General features: G+C 40.0%; 1 protein-coding gene across 1 annotated transcript in view; it reads left to right on the top strand.

Moving 5' to 3' along the window:
- Positions 1–16,732, top strand: part of LOC136843638 (uncharacterized) — a 127,890-nt gene extending 111,158 nt beyond the window's left edge. Inside the window, exon 2 of the mRNA XM_067112179.1 lies at positions 12,631–16,732. The gene's annotated coding sequence lies outside the window, so the exon portion shown is untranslated. The remainder of the gene's footprint in view (positions 1–12,630) is intronic.
- The last annotated feature ends 1,977 nt before the right edge of the window (positions 16,733–18,709 follow it).

The following is an 18,709-nucleotide window of genomic DNA, read 5'->3' as shown; positions in this document are numbered from 1 at the left end:
GGAATGTCAAACTTTATTCTTATTCAGTTCTCACGTGTAGTATTTCCTAATTATTTTCATTCCTCCCAATAAATTTTAAGATTCCACGATTTTTGTAATTCATTCTGACGGAGCAGCAGCGGTTATTCCCCTGTCATTTATCGTCTGAATCCAAGTGCAAAAGGCCGTTGATCCTCTTCCGCTCGGTTTTGCCCTACAAACGGCGCAGTTCTCTTTTTCCCCTCAGGATTTCACTTCCTTATCCGTCCTTCTTTTCATATTTTCTTTTTAAATTTTAATCATATATTCAACGTCTTTTATCCTCAAGTAACGATATAGACTCCGTTTAGAAAAGAAAGAAAATGAAAGGAAATAAAATTTAAAGGTATCAAGAAAGCAATACTGCCCTCGAGAGAGGTAACTTTTGCTGACAAGTTTATCAACTGGATGTGTTTCTTATAAACCTGTGAAAGTTGCAGCAGCGATGTCGATAGCTCTCTCTCGCGCGCCTGCGCACTTGAAAACACGCACGCACGCGCGCGCGTGCACACACACACGCACACACACACACCTACCTACCTACCCAAATTATCCATGAAAAAATCAGTCGCTCCTATTTTCAGTTCTTTATCGTAACTTTCCTCCTCTCCTATACCAGCAAAATGTTGACTACAATTCTTGATTGAGTTTGGTTGGAATGCACTGGAATATGTATGATGCCTCTTGTTGTGTTCAGGCGAAGGGAAAGGAAGCAGGGAATTCTTTAGTTGCTGTGTAAGACTCACAGTGGCAGGAACTCTTTATATGATGCCTATCTCATAATTTGCATATTCTCGTGTTCTTTAACATATCTAGCGGTAGTCTCTCTCTCTCTCTCTCTCTCTCTCTGTGTGTGTGTGTGTGTGTGTGTGTGTGTGTGTTCAAGAACCGCTTAGTTGGAATAGGTCTCGCTAGAAAAAATGTAAGAGAGATACTATACTACAGCTGAAGGATCGTGTTTAATTCATTTTTGAAATCATCAGTATGCATAATTGTTCGAACACAAACTACTGTATTCGTAAGTTCATGAAGTGCATATATGTATGTTTTCTTTTTTAACATGTCTGTGTAAGTGCACTTACCATTGTGTATTCACATGTGTTATCAAATCTAGTCTTGGATATACTTTGTCTTTTGACTTTAGTCTTCATTTTACTTGTTGAAGGAATAAAAGGCGTTCCATTCTCGGCTTCCGTTATTTGTAGTAAATAGGGAAAATCTAGTTATGATAGGCTTACTGTTGTTTCTCTCTCTCTCTCTCTCTCTCTCTCTCTCTCTCTCTCTCTCTCTCTCTCTCTCTCTCTCTCTCTCTCTCTCACTTAATATCTATACACGAATGAAATACAAGTTAAAGTTCAGCGTTGTATGATCTTTATATTCTTTCTTTGTTAGATTCAAGTGTCTTGTTTACCATAGATTTAATAGGTAAGCGTTAAAGTACAGCCTGAGTAATCGTTACCCATCACTGCCCTACAGCAATATCATTAATATATCCTTGGAATTGAATCAGAGCGGTGGATGGTATAATTCATCCCATTAATCCAACGTTGTTGCGATTTATGTGCGATGTGCATCATTTTGTTGTTATTACTGTGGAACGTCCTCTCACGGAGTCTTTCATAACACGAGACACAAACCAGCAAGTATTGGTCTTTATACGGTAGTGGAAAATAATGTGTTTTTTACCACAATGGCATGATGTTATGAGGTTTAAGGATTTTTTGGCTCACGTTATGCTATCATCACCGTCTGTTCTTCGCACCTCTTGCTTCAGATTATCATTAGCAATAAGACCCTTACATTTTTTCTCGGAAGAATGTTCTTGGACCTGACTTTTTACCTCAGTTTATAGGTTCTTTTAGGCGATGGCGGAAAAACTGGATCCCTTTAAGTAACGAAATCCTAAATGCTTTTTAGGAAATTTGGCAGAAGATACTGCATTCACTGGAGTGAAAGCAAAATTTGCGTGGGTATTTGCCATTACACAGCTACTACATCGAATACCCATCGGGCACCAGTTAGGCCTACATATTGCCATGACTAATTAAGTGTTGATTTGTTTTCGCGTTTATAAAGAATACTAAGTTTTGTTGTTTACACCTCGTATCAGCACCTCCCAATATTTCCGCCCTAAAACAGCTGTATCAGTTGATCATATCCCACACTTCTGCTGGGACTATTCAATAGGCTTTGGGTTATTATTACCCCTCCCCTCCTTCCATACATATTTATTCTCTTACCTCTGCCAGCGGTAGAACAGCGAAAATTCAGCAAAACAATTGCCAGGCGTTATGGCTGGTCATTCATCTGGCGTTATCTTCTTATGCATCCTAATGGATTTTACGATACATTAATCCATTAGCAGAAAGTTTTTACAGCTTTTAATTTTCCGTTTTCCATTCTGTTACTTTTATCTTGTTGGAAATAGTTGATAATCCATTACCGTATCTATCTCATTTATGAATCTTCCCCTAGTTCCTCATTCTAAAAGTTCAAAATAACTCTGTGAGCCCGCGTTCGATTCTCCGATTGCCCAATGAAGAATTAAGAATTTATTGCTGGTTAAAATTCATTTCTCGCTATAATGTGGTTCGGATTCTCAATGCTGTAGGTCCCGTTCTCGGTAACCAATTGGTTCTTAGCCACAAAAATAAATCTAATCCTTCAAGGCCAGCCCTAGGAGAGCTGTTAATGCTCAGTGGAAAGTCCTAAACTGTATACTTAATTCATTTCTTCCAGTTACATCCTTAAAACTTCAAAATAACTGTGAATAAATCTGTTGTCCTTTAACAGTCAGACGCAATATGTATTTATTCATCTGTTGCTGGTTCTCGATAAATCCCCAAACATCCAGCTGTTAAAAGTTCGTCTACTATCTTGTCATGGCACATGCAGCAACTGTTCCTATTATTTGTTTCATTCTTTCACACCAGTCTTGAAGGACATAGCTTAATTTCTCATTGAGCTTTTAATTCTGTCACTCATTAACTTTTAATTTGTTTGCCTTCCTTATTCTTTTATGTTGTTAAAATGGAATCGTTTCTGTTTGTTCATCTTATTTACTATGAAAGCCGTATATATTTCTTTATGTCAGCCCAGCCGACTTTGTTAATATGTTATTGCTTTATATATAGGATAAAATCCAGCATTCGTCAACTATCTATGACTTCCTGTACATCTGTTTGTTGCTGAGACTGTAACAGAAACTAGCAGACTGATTTGAATTAATGTCTGCGCTGTGGGATGAGTGTCAAAATCCGGAAAGACACCCAGCCTAATCCCATAGTCAAGGAATACGCTCATACTCTTGTACTTATACACTTTTTATGATGGAAAATTCTAATTTTTTTCTCTAGCACGTAATCTTAATTAAAATCACGGATAGAAATGCAACATATATGGGGAGAAAGTCGTTCATTACCGGTAAACAAACGAATATCCTCTTTTTCCTACAAATGTCAGTTTGGAAAAATCCTATAGATAACTTCCGCACTTTTTTAAAGTATCATCTAGATTTGATTTTCTTTTCTCCCTCAACTAAGCAGCACCTTTCCTCCTCCAAGACGTCAGGATTCTAAACACCTCATCAGCTCCCCCCCTTCCACTCTCCTCCTGTTTCTCCCCCTCGCGATTTGTAAAGCATTCACCCTCGCGGAGAGATTCTTGATGCATTCAGTCGACAATTCGGATATTTTTCTTGGTCTCATCCCGTTTCATCGTCTGTTTCATGAATTTCATTTTGTTTTTTATTACAAAATCAGCCAAGAGTTTTTATTCTCTCTTCGTTAACCTGACGCAGTTTTTAGAAATCAGTTTGAAATTTAACAAACTCAATCACTTTCTCGTTCTCTCCCACTCACCGAGTAAGATTCATTTTAACTAACTTCTCATAAGAATCGCGAGTACCTGTTATCACCAAGTTGACCTCGCCATGACGGCCCCGAACTTCCTTAGGCATGAATATCCCAGTGCATCATGATACTAAGCAGACCTTTGCCTGCGCCATTCACCTTTTATTCCTCATCTATGGTACCTTTGTGCCGTTGTGAGGGAAGCGAAATGTTTCGGTCTGTATATAAGATTTGCAAAGCTCCTTGACGGGTTTTTATCTCCATCATGGGAGTAATTTATTGTGTTGCATTTGAATTTATTTGCCTCTTGGAGTGGGAGAATGCACGGAACATTTTAGACTAAAACTTTGGTGTTAATCCGCCTTTTCTTGCACCTAGCGGTCTCTCCATCGTAGGAACGATGGTTATCGCATTTGTAGTGCTTATTTGTCTAGATTTGGGAAAAGGCCAAATTTCTTTTTGAGGCCAAGGTATTATACATTTAAGCGATTTTTTTTTATACTTGTTAAGTATTCATGCTGTGAACGATTATTTCTTGGAAAACGTTATATGTTGGTTTATACATTTAAGGATAGTTCCGAATGGATAGAGTTCATTGCAAATGAGTTATTCACCAAACTCTTACACAATGGTTCCCCATTTCCCTTTTCATTGCTAAGGATAAATCCATTATTTAAAGCCACCGAAATAAACAATTGCATATCTGCACGACAAACAGAAGCTAAGGTTTGCAGCGACCAATAAAATCGACAGTGAAAAGCTAACTATTTTCTTGACTGTTTTGGGTGGTCATTGTTTTTTAACAGCATTTTAACAGTCAAGGAACTGTTTTTGAGGAATGGCAAGGCGGAGTTGGTCTCAAAAACTTCTCATTTCATTTCCCTATTTGGTAAATTTACCATTTCCCTTGAGCTGAGTACCATTTTTGCCAGCCCTGCTTCCCATAAATACCTGCCTTGACTTTTCATGCATTAAAAAACAAATCCAGACCCATACAGGAAAATAGTATTCACCAATATTTACTTTCATACAGCTTCTGTTTAGATAATTCTCAGATATGCAACTGAGTTGTTTCATATACAATGAATAATCCATTTAATCTTAATTGTCCGCAGGATATGCTAAACGCAGCATATAACGTTTTCCTTGAAATAACTTTCACAGCATGAATACTTAACACTTAACGAAAGTGGAAGATGGGTACTTGTCCCATTAGGATTCTGGAGTCTCTCTCTCTCTCTCTCTCTCTCTCTCTCTCTCTCTCTCTCTCTCTCTCTCTCTCTCTCTCTCTCTCTCTCCCTCTCTGGTAGGCAGCTTCATTATTCATATCCGACTTGATATATGTAAAAGAATAGAGATGATCTCAATGTAGCTGACAAATGTACGATGCGGGCTGTTAGCGAGACACACTGCCCATATTTTAGGATTTGTTTCGCTTTCCTGAGATGCTGTAATAACAATGAAAAAAAGTAACATCTTAAATCAAAATAAAACGGAAAGAACAGTGAAAGAGAGGAAAGAAAGGAAGAACTTTTAGGACTACCATAATTTGCTGGTGATTAATTTTTGTTTTCTATAAAACTATTGTGCTGGCTTTGTCTGTCCGTCCGAACTTTTTCCGTCCGCACTTTTCTGTCCGCCCTCAGATCTTAAAATCCACTAAGGCTAGAGGGCTGCAAATTGTTATGTTGATGATCCACCATCCAATCATCAAACATACCAAATTGCAGGCCTCTAGCCTCAGTAGTTTTAATAATATTTAAGGTTAAAGTTAGCCATAATCGTGCTTCTTGCAACGATATAGGATAGGCCACCACCGAGCCGTGGTTAAAGTTTCATGGGCCATGGCTCATACAGTATTATACCGAAACCTCCGAAAGATAGATCTATTTTCGGTAGCCTTGATTATACGCTGTGCAGAAAACTCGATTGCGCTGAAGAAACTTCGGCGCATTTTTTACTTGATTGAATTGAAAATACTTGAAAAGCATACTTGGTGAAATAGAAACAGAAGTGTAAGGAGGCTGGTAATAAGCTTTGGTCTAGCAGAAATAAAGTTCTGATCTGCCTACTTCTTAGCACTAACGACCCATGAGGGAACCAAGAGAAAGGAAATTCGGAACGAACAAGAAACAAGAAGGAAAACAAAAAAAGAGAGAATATTTCATCGTAAAAGAGAGAAATATTCCAGGAAAGTAGAGGCAAACGCAAAGTCAACTTCAATGTTAGCATTTTTCATTTTCACCCTTCCAGTTGTGTATTCATTTTGTTTTATTTTCCTTCTTGATTCCTGAAGTCATCATGGAAATTAAAATTTACATTAGTTAGGAGTTTAGCTTTAGTGTTTTCTCTCATTTTTAGCGTATTTTTCAGAACGTTTTGTGCTCATTTCATACTTTTCAGAAGTTTTCAGGATCAGAAGCTTTTCCTGATTAATTACATTTTAATATGAAACAAAAATCATTATTGCTACTTTTTTTACAAGGAAACTTCTTTAATTAATTCTTAATTACAGAACAAGAAAGGAAAACCAATTATGTTTTTCGATTCTTGGGCCTCTTGTCATTAACAAAGAAACGATAAAATTTCGATCTTGTTCCTCTTAGTAAGTGTATTGTCCAGAATTTCTTTGTTCAGTATCCTTATACCTCCTCTGGGACCCGCTCCCAAGACCACCCATCCCTCACCCTCATCCCTATACTCATAGTTACCTCACTTTTTCCCCTCTCACCTTCCTCACTTCGCATTCTCTTAAATATAGGTCCCCTTACTCCGGCCCCTTTTGAATCTTTAATCCAAAATTTCTTTCCCTCTAATTCACCCTCCCGCTCTACATCCCTTGTAAAATATAGTGTATTTTTTGTTAAGGAAGAATGTGTTCGGCACAGTGTATTACTTTTTTTTCCGAGAACTGGTTTTTTGCATATCTTTTTGAACGTCCACTCTTCAGCATTTAAAAAAAGGAGTTTTATAAGGTTTTACTCACGTAAAGTAGTTTGTCGTTACATATTCCTATTTTTGGTCAACAACAAATCTGAAAAAGATTTTATTCTGCGTTTAGAATGCTGTTGGGAATTCTTGAAAATTGCATGCATATTTTTGCTTTTCCGTTGCATTCGGCAATCCTTTTAGCACCATTTTTTTAGTACTTTGCCATGATTTTCATGTTAAACGTATTTGTCACTATTGCCTTTTGATTTTCTCCATCAACAAAGAGGCGGAGAAAATACCTCGGCATGAAATATGTGTTAGGAAAATGTCTCGAGAATAGTTTAACGGATTCGGATAGATACGTCGATCACATTCAGACAGGGACTTCCTCCCGAGGATAAGATTGGCAAATGTAGACTGGCAGCATACCTAACGCAAAACTCTGAAAGACTTAACTGTCCCAGTGATTGGCTTTTCGCCGTAAATTTCTAAATCCAATCCAGCCCCAAGAGTTTGGTTTGCTGCACGTCAGTGAATAATGAATCTGACTACTTGGCCACGTCCAAATCGGGCGTTCCAGCATGATTCTTATTTCAACAGGACCGGATAATTTAATCGCAACAGAGTACTCTTGACTAATTGCTTTCATTAGTGAGACAGTTCTACGACGTTGGCAATCCAGGTAGTGTAACAGGCTATTACGTCTCAATTTGTTATACGTAAAACATTAGTGAAACTTTGACGGGTTTTCACCGGGAAAAAAGATGGAAGAAAGCTACAGACGAGATAGAGGGATAATTCCCGAGAGAGAGAGAGAGAGAGAGAGAGAGAGAGAGAGAGAGAGAGAGAGAGAAGCGATTGCTTATATTCTTCCGCCAAGCGTATTAGCCCATTTGTCAATTAGATTCGAGATGCTGAGGTGCTTTACCGGCTTCTACCAGACATGAAAGCTTAATTGACAAAATGTCTAAACGTTGGTGGATAATATAACTCAAGGGTATTTGTTATCCTTATGAAAGTGCCTGTGATTTGAAGGTAATTAAGTTTTTTTTATGTAAACGACTTAATTAGCTTGTCACGCCGTGGAATGGGATGATAAAGGCTAGATCCGACACCGGAATAAAATTGAAAGAGCGGAGGGGAGGAGTGTGTGTGTGTGTGTGTGTGTGTCTGTGTGTCTGTGTGTCTGTGTGTATGTCTTGGAGGGGGGGGTAGGGGAGTTCACGCTTAAGCGAAAATTGCAAAAACCAATTGTTAGTAGTTTACTAAGTTACAACGTCAATAGACTGTTACAGCTACGTGTAGAAAGTAAAGGTTCCTGGTTTGACACAGTATTGGCAAAACTGATGTGAGATTCTCAGAATTTCAAATGCATGTAGCTGACTGACCGGAAATGACATTGTCAATCGATTTCTTAAAAACATAAGCTGGATTTATAGCTGGAGGAAATGATCGCGATGGAATTTATTGAATGTGATAATCTCTTCGTTGGATTAAAAGAGGTGTCAAAGCCTGGTTGTAAAAGCACAGAGCGGCTGATATGTCTTAATCGAGGTGTTCATTGTACAAAACAGTTGAAGAGAAAGGTAGACTGACATACACTGTTCTTTAACTAGGACACAGTATTCATGTTCGTATGCCGCTTTCTAGATTTTACTTCAACGTTGAAAATGAGACCGATTAGGGAGGCTGGAAATTTTAATCATCTAAGGACTTACAGATGGTAACTGAATCACCAAAGTGTCTTAATAGAGGGATTCACTTGACACCAATCTGGTGTGGGGGGTAGGAGGGGATTTACGCTGATACTTGCCTTTAAAAATAAAAGATGTCTCGCTCTGTAGACACAAAATCAAGACATTATTTATAGGTATTAGGTGATAGTTCTATATATATATATATATATATATATATATATATATATATATATATATATATATATATATATATATATATATATATATATATATATATATATATATATATATATATATATATATATATATAGATATATAGATATATAGATACATACAGTTTACATACATACATACATTTACATATCATCCTTGCTTAAACAAAGGGACATTTGTAATCCCCCAGGAGCTAGTACTAAACAGAAAACATTTGATAATTAACTTAAGTACTAAACCCGGCGAAACATTGTAGGTGACTGACTGTTTCGCCGTGTTTTTATTTTTTCTGGGGAGAAATTAATTAAATAAATTACGCGTGATGATCAACCATCTAGTCATTACAAAGTAAAACTAATGATGTTGACTGTAACAAATATATATATATATATATATATAGCAACAATATATATATATATATATATATACACAATATATATATATTTATATACGAGTAGTATATATATGTTTGTGTGCTGTAATGATGTATTATATATATATATATATATATATATATATATATATATCCTCCAAACATATATGATATAGGTTCCAATATATATGATATATTTATATACACATATATATATATATATATATATATATATATATATATATATATATATATATATATATATATATATATATTAAATATATATAATAAATTAGGATAAAAATTTACATAAGAGTTTTAAGCTTATTCAATTTTATTTATGTGTAAAAGTCACTATTTTCATATTTTTTGCAGATGCCTTCAGTGTAGGGCGGCTTTACTGTATTTAAGTAAAATTATTTCTGATGCGTATTTAGGAGGCATGGAGTCTGTATAAACGCGCGTACTGTGAGAGAAGATAATCCTTATCAACGTGAGATCAAGAAAATTCAGTTTCAGAATATTATCTCACTCAGCCTTTTATCCCGACCACTTGTCATTCCTGGTAGATGGGGAAGGAGAGGGAGCGGCGCTTTATTTTATTTCATGATTGAAGATCTTGACTATTATCCGTTGGTTAAAGGACGTTCGTTGTATTTGTAGACAATTTGTATCCCAGCTGTTAATAAACATACTTTAACTTTTTTTTTTTTTTTTTTTTTTAGAGAGAGATGTGAGTTGGTGGTGGTAGTGTGACGGAATTTCCTTGTAACAACTAATTCGTTCACGCTTTTCATTCTTTCACAATGGCATCAAAGTGACTTAGAGCTGTGTATTTTAGTTAGCCTTGTCTGTAGATGCCGTTTAGACAGAACTTGGGGATGACATTATTTAAATAGCCCTTTAAAAAACTTTTTGCTGTCTTCAGCTGTGAGTTATCAGTTGCTTTTATTCGCTCTCTGGAGATTTTTTTATGTTGTACAGTTGCATACAGTGTCCTCTTTATTGTTTTTATAATCGTATTTTCAGAATTTTCTCTCGCCGTATTCTGCAATAGAACCACAATGTATACGTACTTTTGATAATGATTTTCTAAAGTTATTTCCCGGCTAAGACATTAATCTAATCTCTCCTATAACTCCTGCGAGAGAGCAACGCCCCAGGGAATAGTGGAATCGCCTCTAACTTGGCTCAGGTTCCTCATTGGACGGGTTGGTATCGTTCTCGGCTAGCACTCTGTTAGGCCCGCGTTCGATTATCCGACCGGCCAATGAAGAATTGGAGAAATTTATTTCCGGTGATAGAAATTCATTTCTCGTTATTATGTGGTTCGGATTCCACAATAAGCTGTAGGTCCCGTTGCTAGGTTCTTAGCCACGTAAAATAAATCTAATCCTTCGGGCAAGCCCTAGGAGAGCTGTTAATCAGCTCAGTGGTCTGTTTAAACTAAGGTATACATTTTTTTTTTCCAACGTGGTTCAATCCGTGCCCCTGAGGGAATCATCAATGACTGAGGAGAGAGACGTTTGCTCACGGGATCCGACTATTTCACTGGCACCTCTCCGTCGCTATTTAATCGAATCATTTAGGAAAGTGGTATTGCCTGGATTCTTTGATGGGGGTAAAGCCGGTCGGGGTGGGAGGTAGGTTGGGAATTTCAAGCCGCTCAAACTCTAGCTCTAGAATGAGTCCAATATTGAAATATGTCTGGCTTGCTGCTGTTGCAGTTCGACACGGAAGAGTGCATCGTGTAATGAGAGATTGTCTGAGCATGTTACACGGAATTTAATAGCAAGAAAGGGCTGTCAGACTTCTAGAAGGACAAAAATAGCTCATCATTATAGATAGGGTATCATCAAGTCCCTCGAATCTCATGGAAGTTTGGTGTCTTTGCGAATTAATACCAGGTATCCGACAATTTATTAACAAAGCTCTCTGTTGTTACTTCAGCCATCATATATCCTCTGTAAAATGCCCTGCGTCATCGCATCGTTCTCACCATTTCCTTCCAAAATTTCCATTGGCCGGGAGTTTCATCTGTTTACACATACACACAAACAGTAAAAAGAACAGGAGATTTTTAATTTATATATATATAAATATATATAATTAATATATATTTATAATTATATATATATATATATATATGTAATACGAAACATTAATAAATATATATATATATATATATATATATATATATATATATATGTTATATATATATATAATATAAATATATATATATATATATATATATATATATATATATATATATATATATATATATATATATATATATATATATATATATACATACATACAAGCTCACACAGATTCGTTGTAAATAACACCATGTTACAGTTTATTATTAATTAATTGGAAAAGATTTTTATCAAACAATAAATTGCATGTGTCTGTGGATCTTGTTTAACATATCTACTGATATTGGGTCTGAAACGATACACATTTCATGTGAATTTTCTAGTATATATACTTGCTTATACATCGACAGGCAGTTCCTCTGATGAATACCTATCCCTTGTTACAAGAAATAGCTAAATTAGAAAGGAAAGATTAACAGATTAAGGTTCAGTGTGGTTTATGTTTGCTTTCTGATTCCAAAGTCGATTTTATGAATTACAGTTCCAGGGTGGCGCTACTTCCTCGTTTTATGGATTTTGTAAAGCTTTCTCTTTTCAGTGTTACAGAGAAAAATTAATTGGATTTACATTGTGTGTACATAACTCATATTGACTTGAATCCTTAATTTATTTTGCAGTTTCCCAGCCGAAAAAATCCGGTATTTTATTTCCATTAGCTTTTATTATCTGGTGTCCGAGGACTGCAAAAATATTCCTTGCAACGGTAGTGTGTGTGCGTTTGTAGAGCAATAACAATTACTTCCTCATCACTTTTGAAGACTGATTCATTTTATTACATTTTGGTTGTCTCAAAAAGGAAAACCACTTTTTAAGCCCTTTTCTTCACACCGGCTTCCATGATTCAATTGCCTCGCCTCTCTCTCTCTCTCTCTCTCTCTCTCTCTCTCTCTCTCTCTCTCTCTCTCTCTCTCTCTCTCTCTCTCTCTCTCTCTCTTCTTCTTCTTCTTCTTCTTCTTCTTCTTCTTCTTCTTCTTCTTCTTCTTCTTCTTCTTTCTTTGCATTATGAAATGATCAGTCAAGACCTCAACTTCTGAGTTCAGGCCAGTGCCAAGGGACTCGGGAAAAAATGCACAGAGCGGCTTGTGACCCAAAACTTATCAATATGATTAACTTTGAGTTTCAGTTAGCTTGCCTGAAATTCGCTATCGTTCTCTGTATTAATATAAGATATATATATATATGTATATATATTTTTATAAATATTACTGCTGTTCGCCCTCGTAACATTTGATTGTAAATAATATCAGCCTGACCAAGACCGGGAAAAGCCATTGTCCGCATTAGGAGCGTCTTCAGTTCAAACTTTAGCATCCGTTGGAGAAAGGAATAGGTAGCATTTAGGCATTTAACCCCATAGGAGAAATTTCCATATTCAACTTTAAGAATAGGTGGTCCTAAAGTCCTTTTTTCCTTTCTACCGGTCTCTCATGGCGAATGTTTTAACAGAGCATAGACGCCTAAGGCATGACTGTAGGCCTGTTTTGACCCAGGCCGGTCAGGGAACGACAGAGAGAAACTAGCCGCCGTCTCGAGCTGACGTCTGGAAGGTGGCCCTGTCCCCGCCTTTGTCTATTATTTTATTAGTGAATGGTGGAGCAAGAAACACACACCCGAACTTCAGCACGTCCGTTGTAAATGCGCGCCAACGCTTCGTCATTAAGGTATAGTCCGTGTGCTGTTCGAACTTCGTCCATTCTTTTAACCTCTTTTCTGTATTTCCAACTCTCTTTGTTTTCTTCCTTCAGCCACCACTTAGGGTATATGTGTTTACGAAGTCTAGATTAAGCCTAATTATTATATTGTGAGCTTCAACCCCGTTATTCCAGTAAAATACCTAGGATTTAGGGTAAGCAAAATCAGGTTAAATCTCGATGTTTTGTATGCCTCGCGTCCGAATGTTTGGAAGAACCGTTGCGTTTAAAATCAAATTCATCTCAAATATTCTTTGTTAAGGTTAATAACCCTTAACTGGCGACCTTTGGCTAATTAACGACTGTCTTTGAGGTTAACTTTTGGCTTCAAGTGGCAGGTTACGTGTAATCTTGGTTTGCAGGGCCGTAAAAATTACGTAAATTGAATAATACATGATCAACCAAGACCCTCACACGTAACATTGGCGACCTTGCGTAGAATCTAAAGTACATTTTAGAGAAAGAATCTGGAGAAAAAAATTAAAATTACATTAATTCCAAAGATAAAAAGTCAGATAATGAATTCCATTTCATTCTTCCAAACAAGGAACGAGGCATAATAATAAGCAGTAAAGAGAATAGTTATAATAACAAGTGTAGTGAGAATTAGCTGTAGGTAAGAAGGGTGACTCGAGAGCAGAGAATCACAATTTGTGTCGTTACTAAGGCCGAACCGCGGAGCCCAGTTCATATACACACAAAGTAATGTAGAAATCGCGTCGGCAATTCCGATCGTTATTGTTTGCATATAGCGGGAATCATTCAAAAACCGTGTCAGTGAAGTAGCAAACGAACTGAAATAGTAATTTTACAATAAAGGTACCGTTCAACAACGTAAATTTACGCAGGCAGGCTAGCATTTCTCTTTTCATTCTTTTGTTTCATGTCCGGGTGAGAATACGATAACAAAAGACAAAGTTGTTTGGTAATTTAGTTTTCCATCCGTAACGTAAAACGCTATGCATGATTGGTATATTTAAAGTAAAATCTGGATACCTGCATTTGTTGCATTGTTTTGAATTTGTTTGAAAAAGAAAATACCCGCCATCTTGGATTCCTCCGCCGTGTTCGCGCGGTTGTTTTAAAATTGTTCGAACTGTTTGTGAGAGAACGGCCATTTTGGTGTTCCTTCGCCGCCAGAGGTTGTTTTTGAAATTTAGGCCTAACGGGACTTTTCCGCCATCTTAAGACCTTGTTATTGTCATCCGCTGTTGTGACCAGACTCTGCCCGAGCCACTCTTGGGTCATGTTCTTTTTTTTTTTTTCTCCTTTCGTAGCGAACCCACCTCCTAATATCTTAGCTAGGAAAAAACCAAAAGATAATTTAGGCAGGGAAAGATAGGCCTTAGTTAGGAGTAATAACAAGTTCTTATACAGATACCTGCTATAAAAATCATATAAAGAGAATTAAAAATTTTACGATAAACTTTTGTGACGTCGGCTCCCAGGAAAATTAAGATAATAAAGTAATCCCTAAGGAAGCCAAGACGACGCATCTATATCATTTTATTAAGATCCATGCCATTGTGCATGTATAAAATCTTTGTTTACATGTTCTCAAGCAGCAAGAAATTCGCTGATTGAAAATCTCTCTCTCTCTCTCTCTCTCTCTCTCTCTCGTCATTCAAGTAAGCATTCCTAACCTAAGTGTACGTGACCCTCTTCAAAGAAAGAACGGCCGACACTAGGCTAATTAATTCGAATACAATAAGCCAAATAAAAGAAACACCTCTGTCCACAATAGATGAGGACAAGTTAAGAGTAATTACGATACAGTGATAAACTGTCGGTCACGAGTGAGGCCTGCTATCCAGACCGAAGCAAACAGTAGTTTTCACCCTCTGAAAAAAGAAGGGGCCAGCACTGGGGCCGGTACTGGGACCAGCCACTCACGAGGATCTTTAAAGAAAAAAAAAAAAAAACCCAAATTCACTTTATTCCACAGTGCCAATAATTTGCAGCACTGTCATCACTTGAATAGCTTACTTCTCTCTCTCTCTCTCTCTCTCTCTCTCTCTCTCTCTCTCTCTCTCTCTCTCTTTTACCTTCCCTTTCTCTCTCATTCGATTGTTGCACTCTGCAGGGGGTGTAGAGTGCCTTTCCTCCCATATAGCCTAGTTGGACTCCAGTAGAGGGTCCCTAGGAACACATTGGCACCATAAGTGCCACTAAAAAAAAAAAAGGGAACACAGAAGAGAAGGTTCTTCTGGGACCTAACCTGCACCAGTGCCTAGGGATACTGAGTGCCACCAGTGTGACCTGTACACGGCACACCCAAACTACAGTGCCACCTTTTGAAAGGGTGCCACGTCATTGAAGAGACACTTCCTCGCTGCCCAAGTACGCCCAGTCGACCCGGTTAGACGCCCTTCCCCACCAGAACCATGGCAGCCGAGCATTATAAAACTTTCCTGGGCTGGGGACGGCGGCAGGTCTCACCGGCTCGGAACTTACCACCTGGGTTAAGGAGCAAGTGGACGACTTGGCCAAGCAGGAGAAGGAAGAAAGACTCGAGCAGAGGAAGTATGAAGCCGAGCAAAGGCAATATGAAGAGGAAAGAGAAGAAAGAAGGAGACAGCATGAGTTAGCCTGCAAGGAAACTGAGTTAGCCCTAAAGGAGAAGGAGCTCGAGCTTGAGAGAGCGAAAATGGAGAATGCCGAAGCTATGGCTAGCCATCAAGCCTCCAGTCCTACACCTGCTGCATCAAACGCTCCAATTTCGAGCATCAATTCCCTAGTCCCCAAGTGGACTGAGGACGAGCCAGAAGCATGGCTGGAGGAGATCGAGGCTCTTTTCGATAACTACAGCACCACGGAGACGGAGAGAGCCTTAATACTAGCCAAGCATATGGAGGGAAAAGCCAAGGCAGCGCCGCTCACTGGAGAAGAGCCAGAGAGGCAACATGGCGGAAGTTCGTAGAGTCATTACCAAGGCCTACGAGATAACCCCAGAAAAATGGAGACAACGGTTCCGAGGTCTTGCCAAGGAAGTCGGCTGGTCTTGGACGGAATGGGCATGTCACAAAACCCAGTCCGGTACGCGCTGGTTCGACTCCTTGGCCTGCACGACGTTTGAGGATCTTTTCAATCGGACCATGCTAGAAGACCTTTTCCAATGTGTGCCAGGGCCCCTTACAGTATATCTTAACGATAAACAGCCCTCCACGCTTATGGAAGCTTGTCGCATGGCTGATTCGTGGGAAACTTTCAATCAGTCGCATAGCACCTCTCAGAAGCGAATCATCCCTCCGGCCTACCTCTCGAACTCCACTCACCCGAAGAATGGACTGCCTAGCAAGACCCTGTGCAACTATTGCAAGAAGGGGGGCCACGCTGAAGCTGAGTGCCGATACAAACTCGGCACTAATAAGCAGCCTAACCCTACCAGCCAGAACTCCGCTCCCGATTCATCCGCTCAGCCCTCTCCTCCAACAGTTACTGCAGGCCACCGAGCCCATCCAAAAGGCCCGTGCAGATCCTGTGGGGCTGCTAGCCACTACAATGCTGGATCTCTGGCCTGTCCACATCATGTCCCCACCGCCAAATTTGTCAACCTAATCAGCACTTCATTCTCTGCGGCTGGTCCGCACTGGATCCTTTACCCCGAGAGACTGGAAACCCAGTTCATCTCGGTGGCCCCTCTTCAGAGCACTAGCCTGCCAGTGACCCTTCCGGTCACAGTAGACACTGCGGCAGACATTAGCCTGATCACTAGGGCCCAAGTGCCAGCCGGTGCTGTGGTTGACGAAGAAACCCGGTGGGAAATGAAGTGGATAGAGGGCCACACCATTACCGTTCCTACTGTCCAACTCCAGGTTATGACACCTTGGGGCACGATACCCCACCGCCTTGGCGTGGTAGGTGGAATTCGGCCGGGTGGCCTTCTTGTTGGGTCGGGATCTTCTCTGCGGAAGCCCGTCACCAACGCCACTCCAGCCACGTTACCTCCTCCACGGAGGCCCCATCTAACACTCTCAATAAGGTCAAACCTCCACCTTCCGCCCACCAAAGTGGTCCGCGGAAGGGGCGCCACCCAACCTATTTCAGGCCTAGCCCTCTCCAATCGCGAAAGGCTGGCCCACCAAGAGGTCCTCCCCCTCCGCGAAGATAGATTCAGGAGGAGCAGTACCGCTGCAGGACATGCAAGCGGGCAGACCACTCCACAAATTGGGAGGGCTGCCCAAGCAAGCAACGCCCAGCGGACGCCCCCGAACAAAACTCTAGGAGAGGCTACGATCTCCCGCTGGGGCAGGAATCTCTGCCGCAGCCAAACCCAAGTCGTCCGAGAGGTATTGCACCTCCGGACCCCTTGTCAGGCATGCCTGACCCTCAACTGCTGCCAGTGCCACTTGCGAGCACTGAGCAGTGCCAGACTCCGTCCGCCACGGACGTTGAGCTACCAGTGGAAAAGGCCCTATGCGGGTCTAAATCATGAGGCGAATCCCCCTCCGGAGATTTAGGATTCCCCATGCAGTTGATCATCGCGACTGGAGAGCCTCCAGCACGAAGCTTCTTCTTTGCAAAATTTGACTCAGGATGAACCCTGGAGGATCGAAATGGTACCCCTCCCTTGGAAGACCAGGAACTGGCATCCTCGGACGCAGAAGTCGAGATCGCTCGCTCCGGTTGTCGCAGCAGCCGGAGTAGGGAGTCCTCCCGCAGCTTTGCAGTTGCCCCTGACTTCGCGCCCGCTAGCCCTTCTGGCCTGTCCCCGAGTCGGTGCTTTCATCACCTGCTAGGCCAGCTACTGATAGGCCTTGGAGGAACCCGAAGAAGAAGAAGAAGGGGCGGAAGAGAGCCCAGTAGTTGCGAAGCTATAAGCTCATCCTGGCAAGAGTGCCCTCTCGGCACAGTGCCCTAACATCTAAGAGTGATCCAGGCCCCTTGCCCAGAGAAGGTAGCCAGTGTGATCTCTTCCTTTTATTGGTACCTAGCCTAGGCCACCTTAAAGTACAGTACATCAATTTAGTAACCTTGTTCTTTCCACTTACCACCGAGCCGCAGTAATCACGTAAGTAGCCTAACAAATTTCAATAATCTTAACTATTGTGAACTGACCCACGATGCTCAGGACTCGCATGGCCTAAGACCTCAGTGAGGCACCCATTTATCATATGAGGCAACCCTCATGAATTAACTAGTAATTTTTAATTGTATTAAACATAAACCATGTTGTAATTTAGTTAGAATATTAACTCTTATGTTGGTGCTACGGTCGGGTTAGGATAGGTTAGGCTAGGGAATATCATAGAATGTACCACTAGGCTAGGTCTAAAAAACATCATGATTGTAGGAGGTAGCCTATAATAACCGTGAGCACCTTCTAGTACTATTAGAATTAGGTTAAGTAGTGATTATAGCTCATATCCTATCTAGGGTTAGGTAGTTCTGTAGCTAGGTAGGCTAACCAGGACTAATCTGCTCAGGGGAAGGAGAGTAACCTACGAGAGGCGAACAGCTTGCTTAGTATAGACCTTCACGCCCGAAAAGGGAGTGAAGGCCCTCTTAAGGGGGGGAGCTTTTATAAATATTACTGCTGTTCGCCCTCGTAACATTTGATTGTAAATAATATCAGCCTGACCAAGACCGGGAAAAGCCATTGTCCGCATTAGGAGCGTCTTCAGTTCAAACTTTAGCATCCGTTGGAGAAAGGAATAGGTAGCATTTAGGCATTTAACCCCATAGGAGAAATTTCCATATTCAACTTTAAGAATAGGTGGTCCTAAAGTCCTTTTTTCCTTTCTACCGGTCTCTCGTGGCGAATGTTTTAACAGAG

The sequence above is a fragment of the Macrobrachium rosenbergii genome, chromosome 12 (genome assembly GCF_040412425.1).
Source record: "Macrobrachium rosenbergii isolate ZJJX-2024 chromosome 12, ASM4041242v1, whole genome shotgun sequence".
In the NCBI taxonomy this organism is placed as follows: Eukaryota; Metazoa; Arthropoda; class Malacostraca; order Decapoda; family Palaemonidae; genus Macrobrachium; species Macrobrachium rosenbergii.
This window is presented reverse-complemented; position numbering and strand designations above follow the sequence as displayed.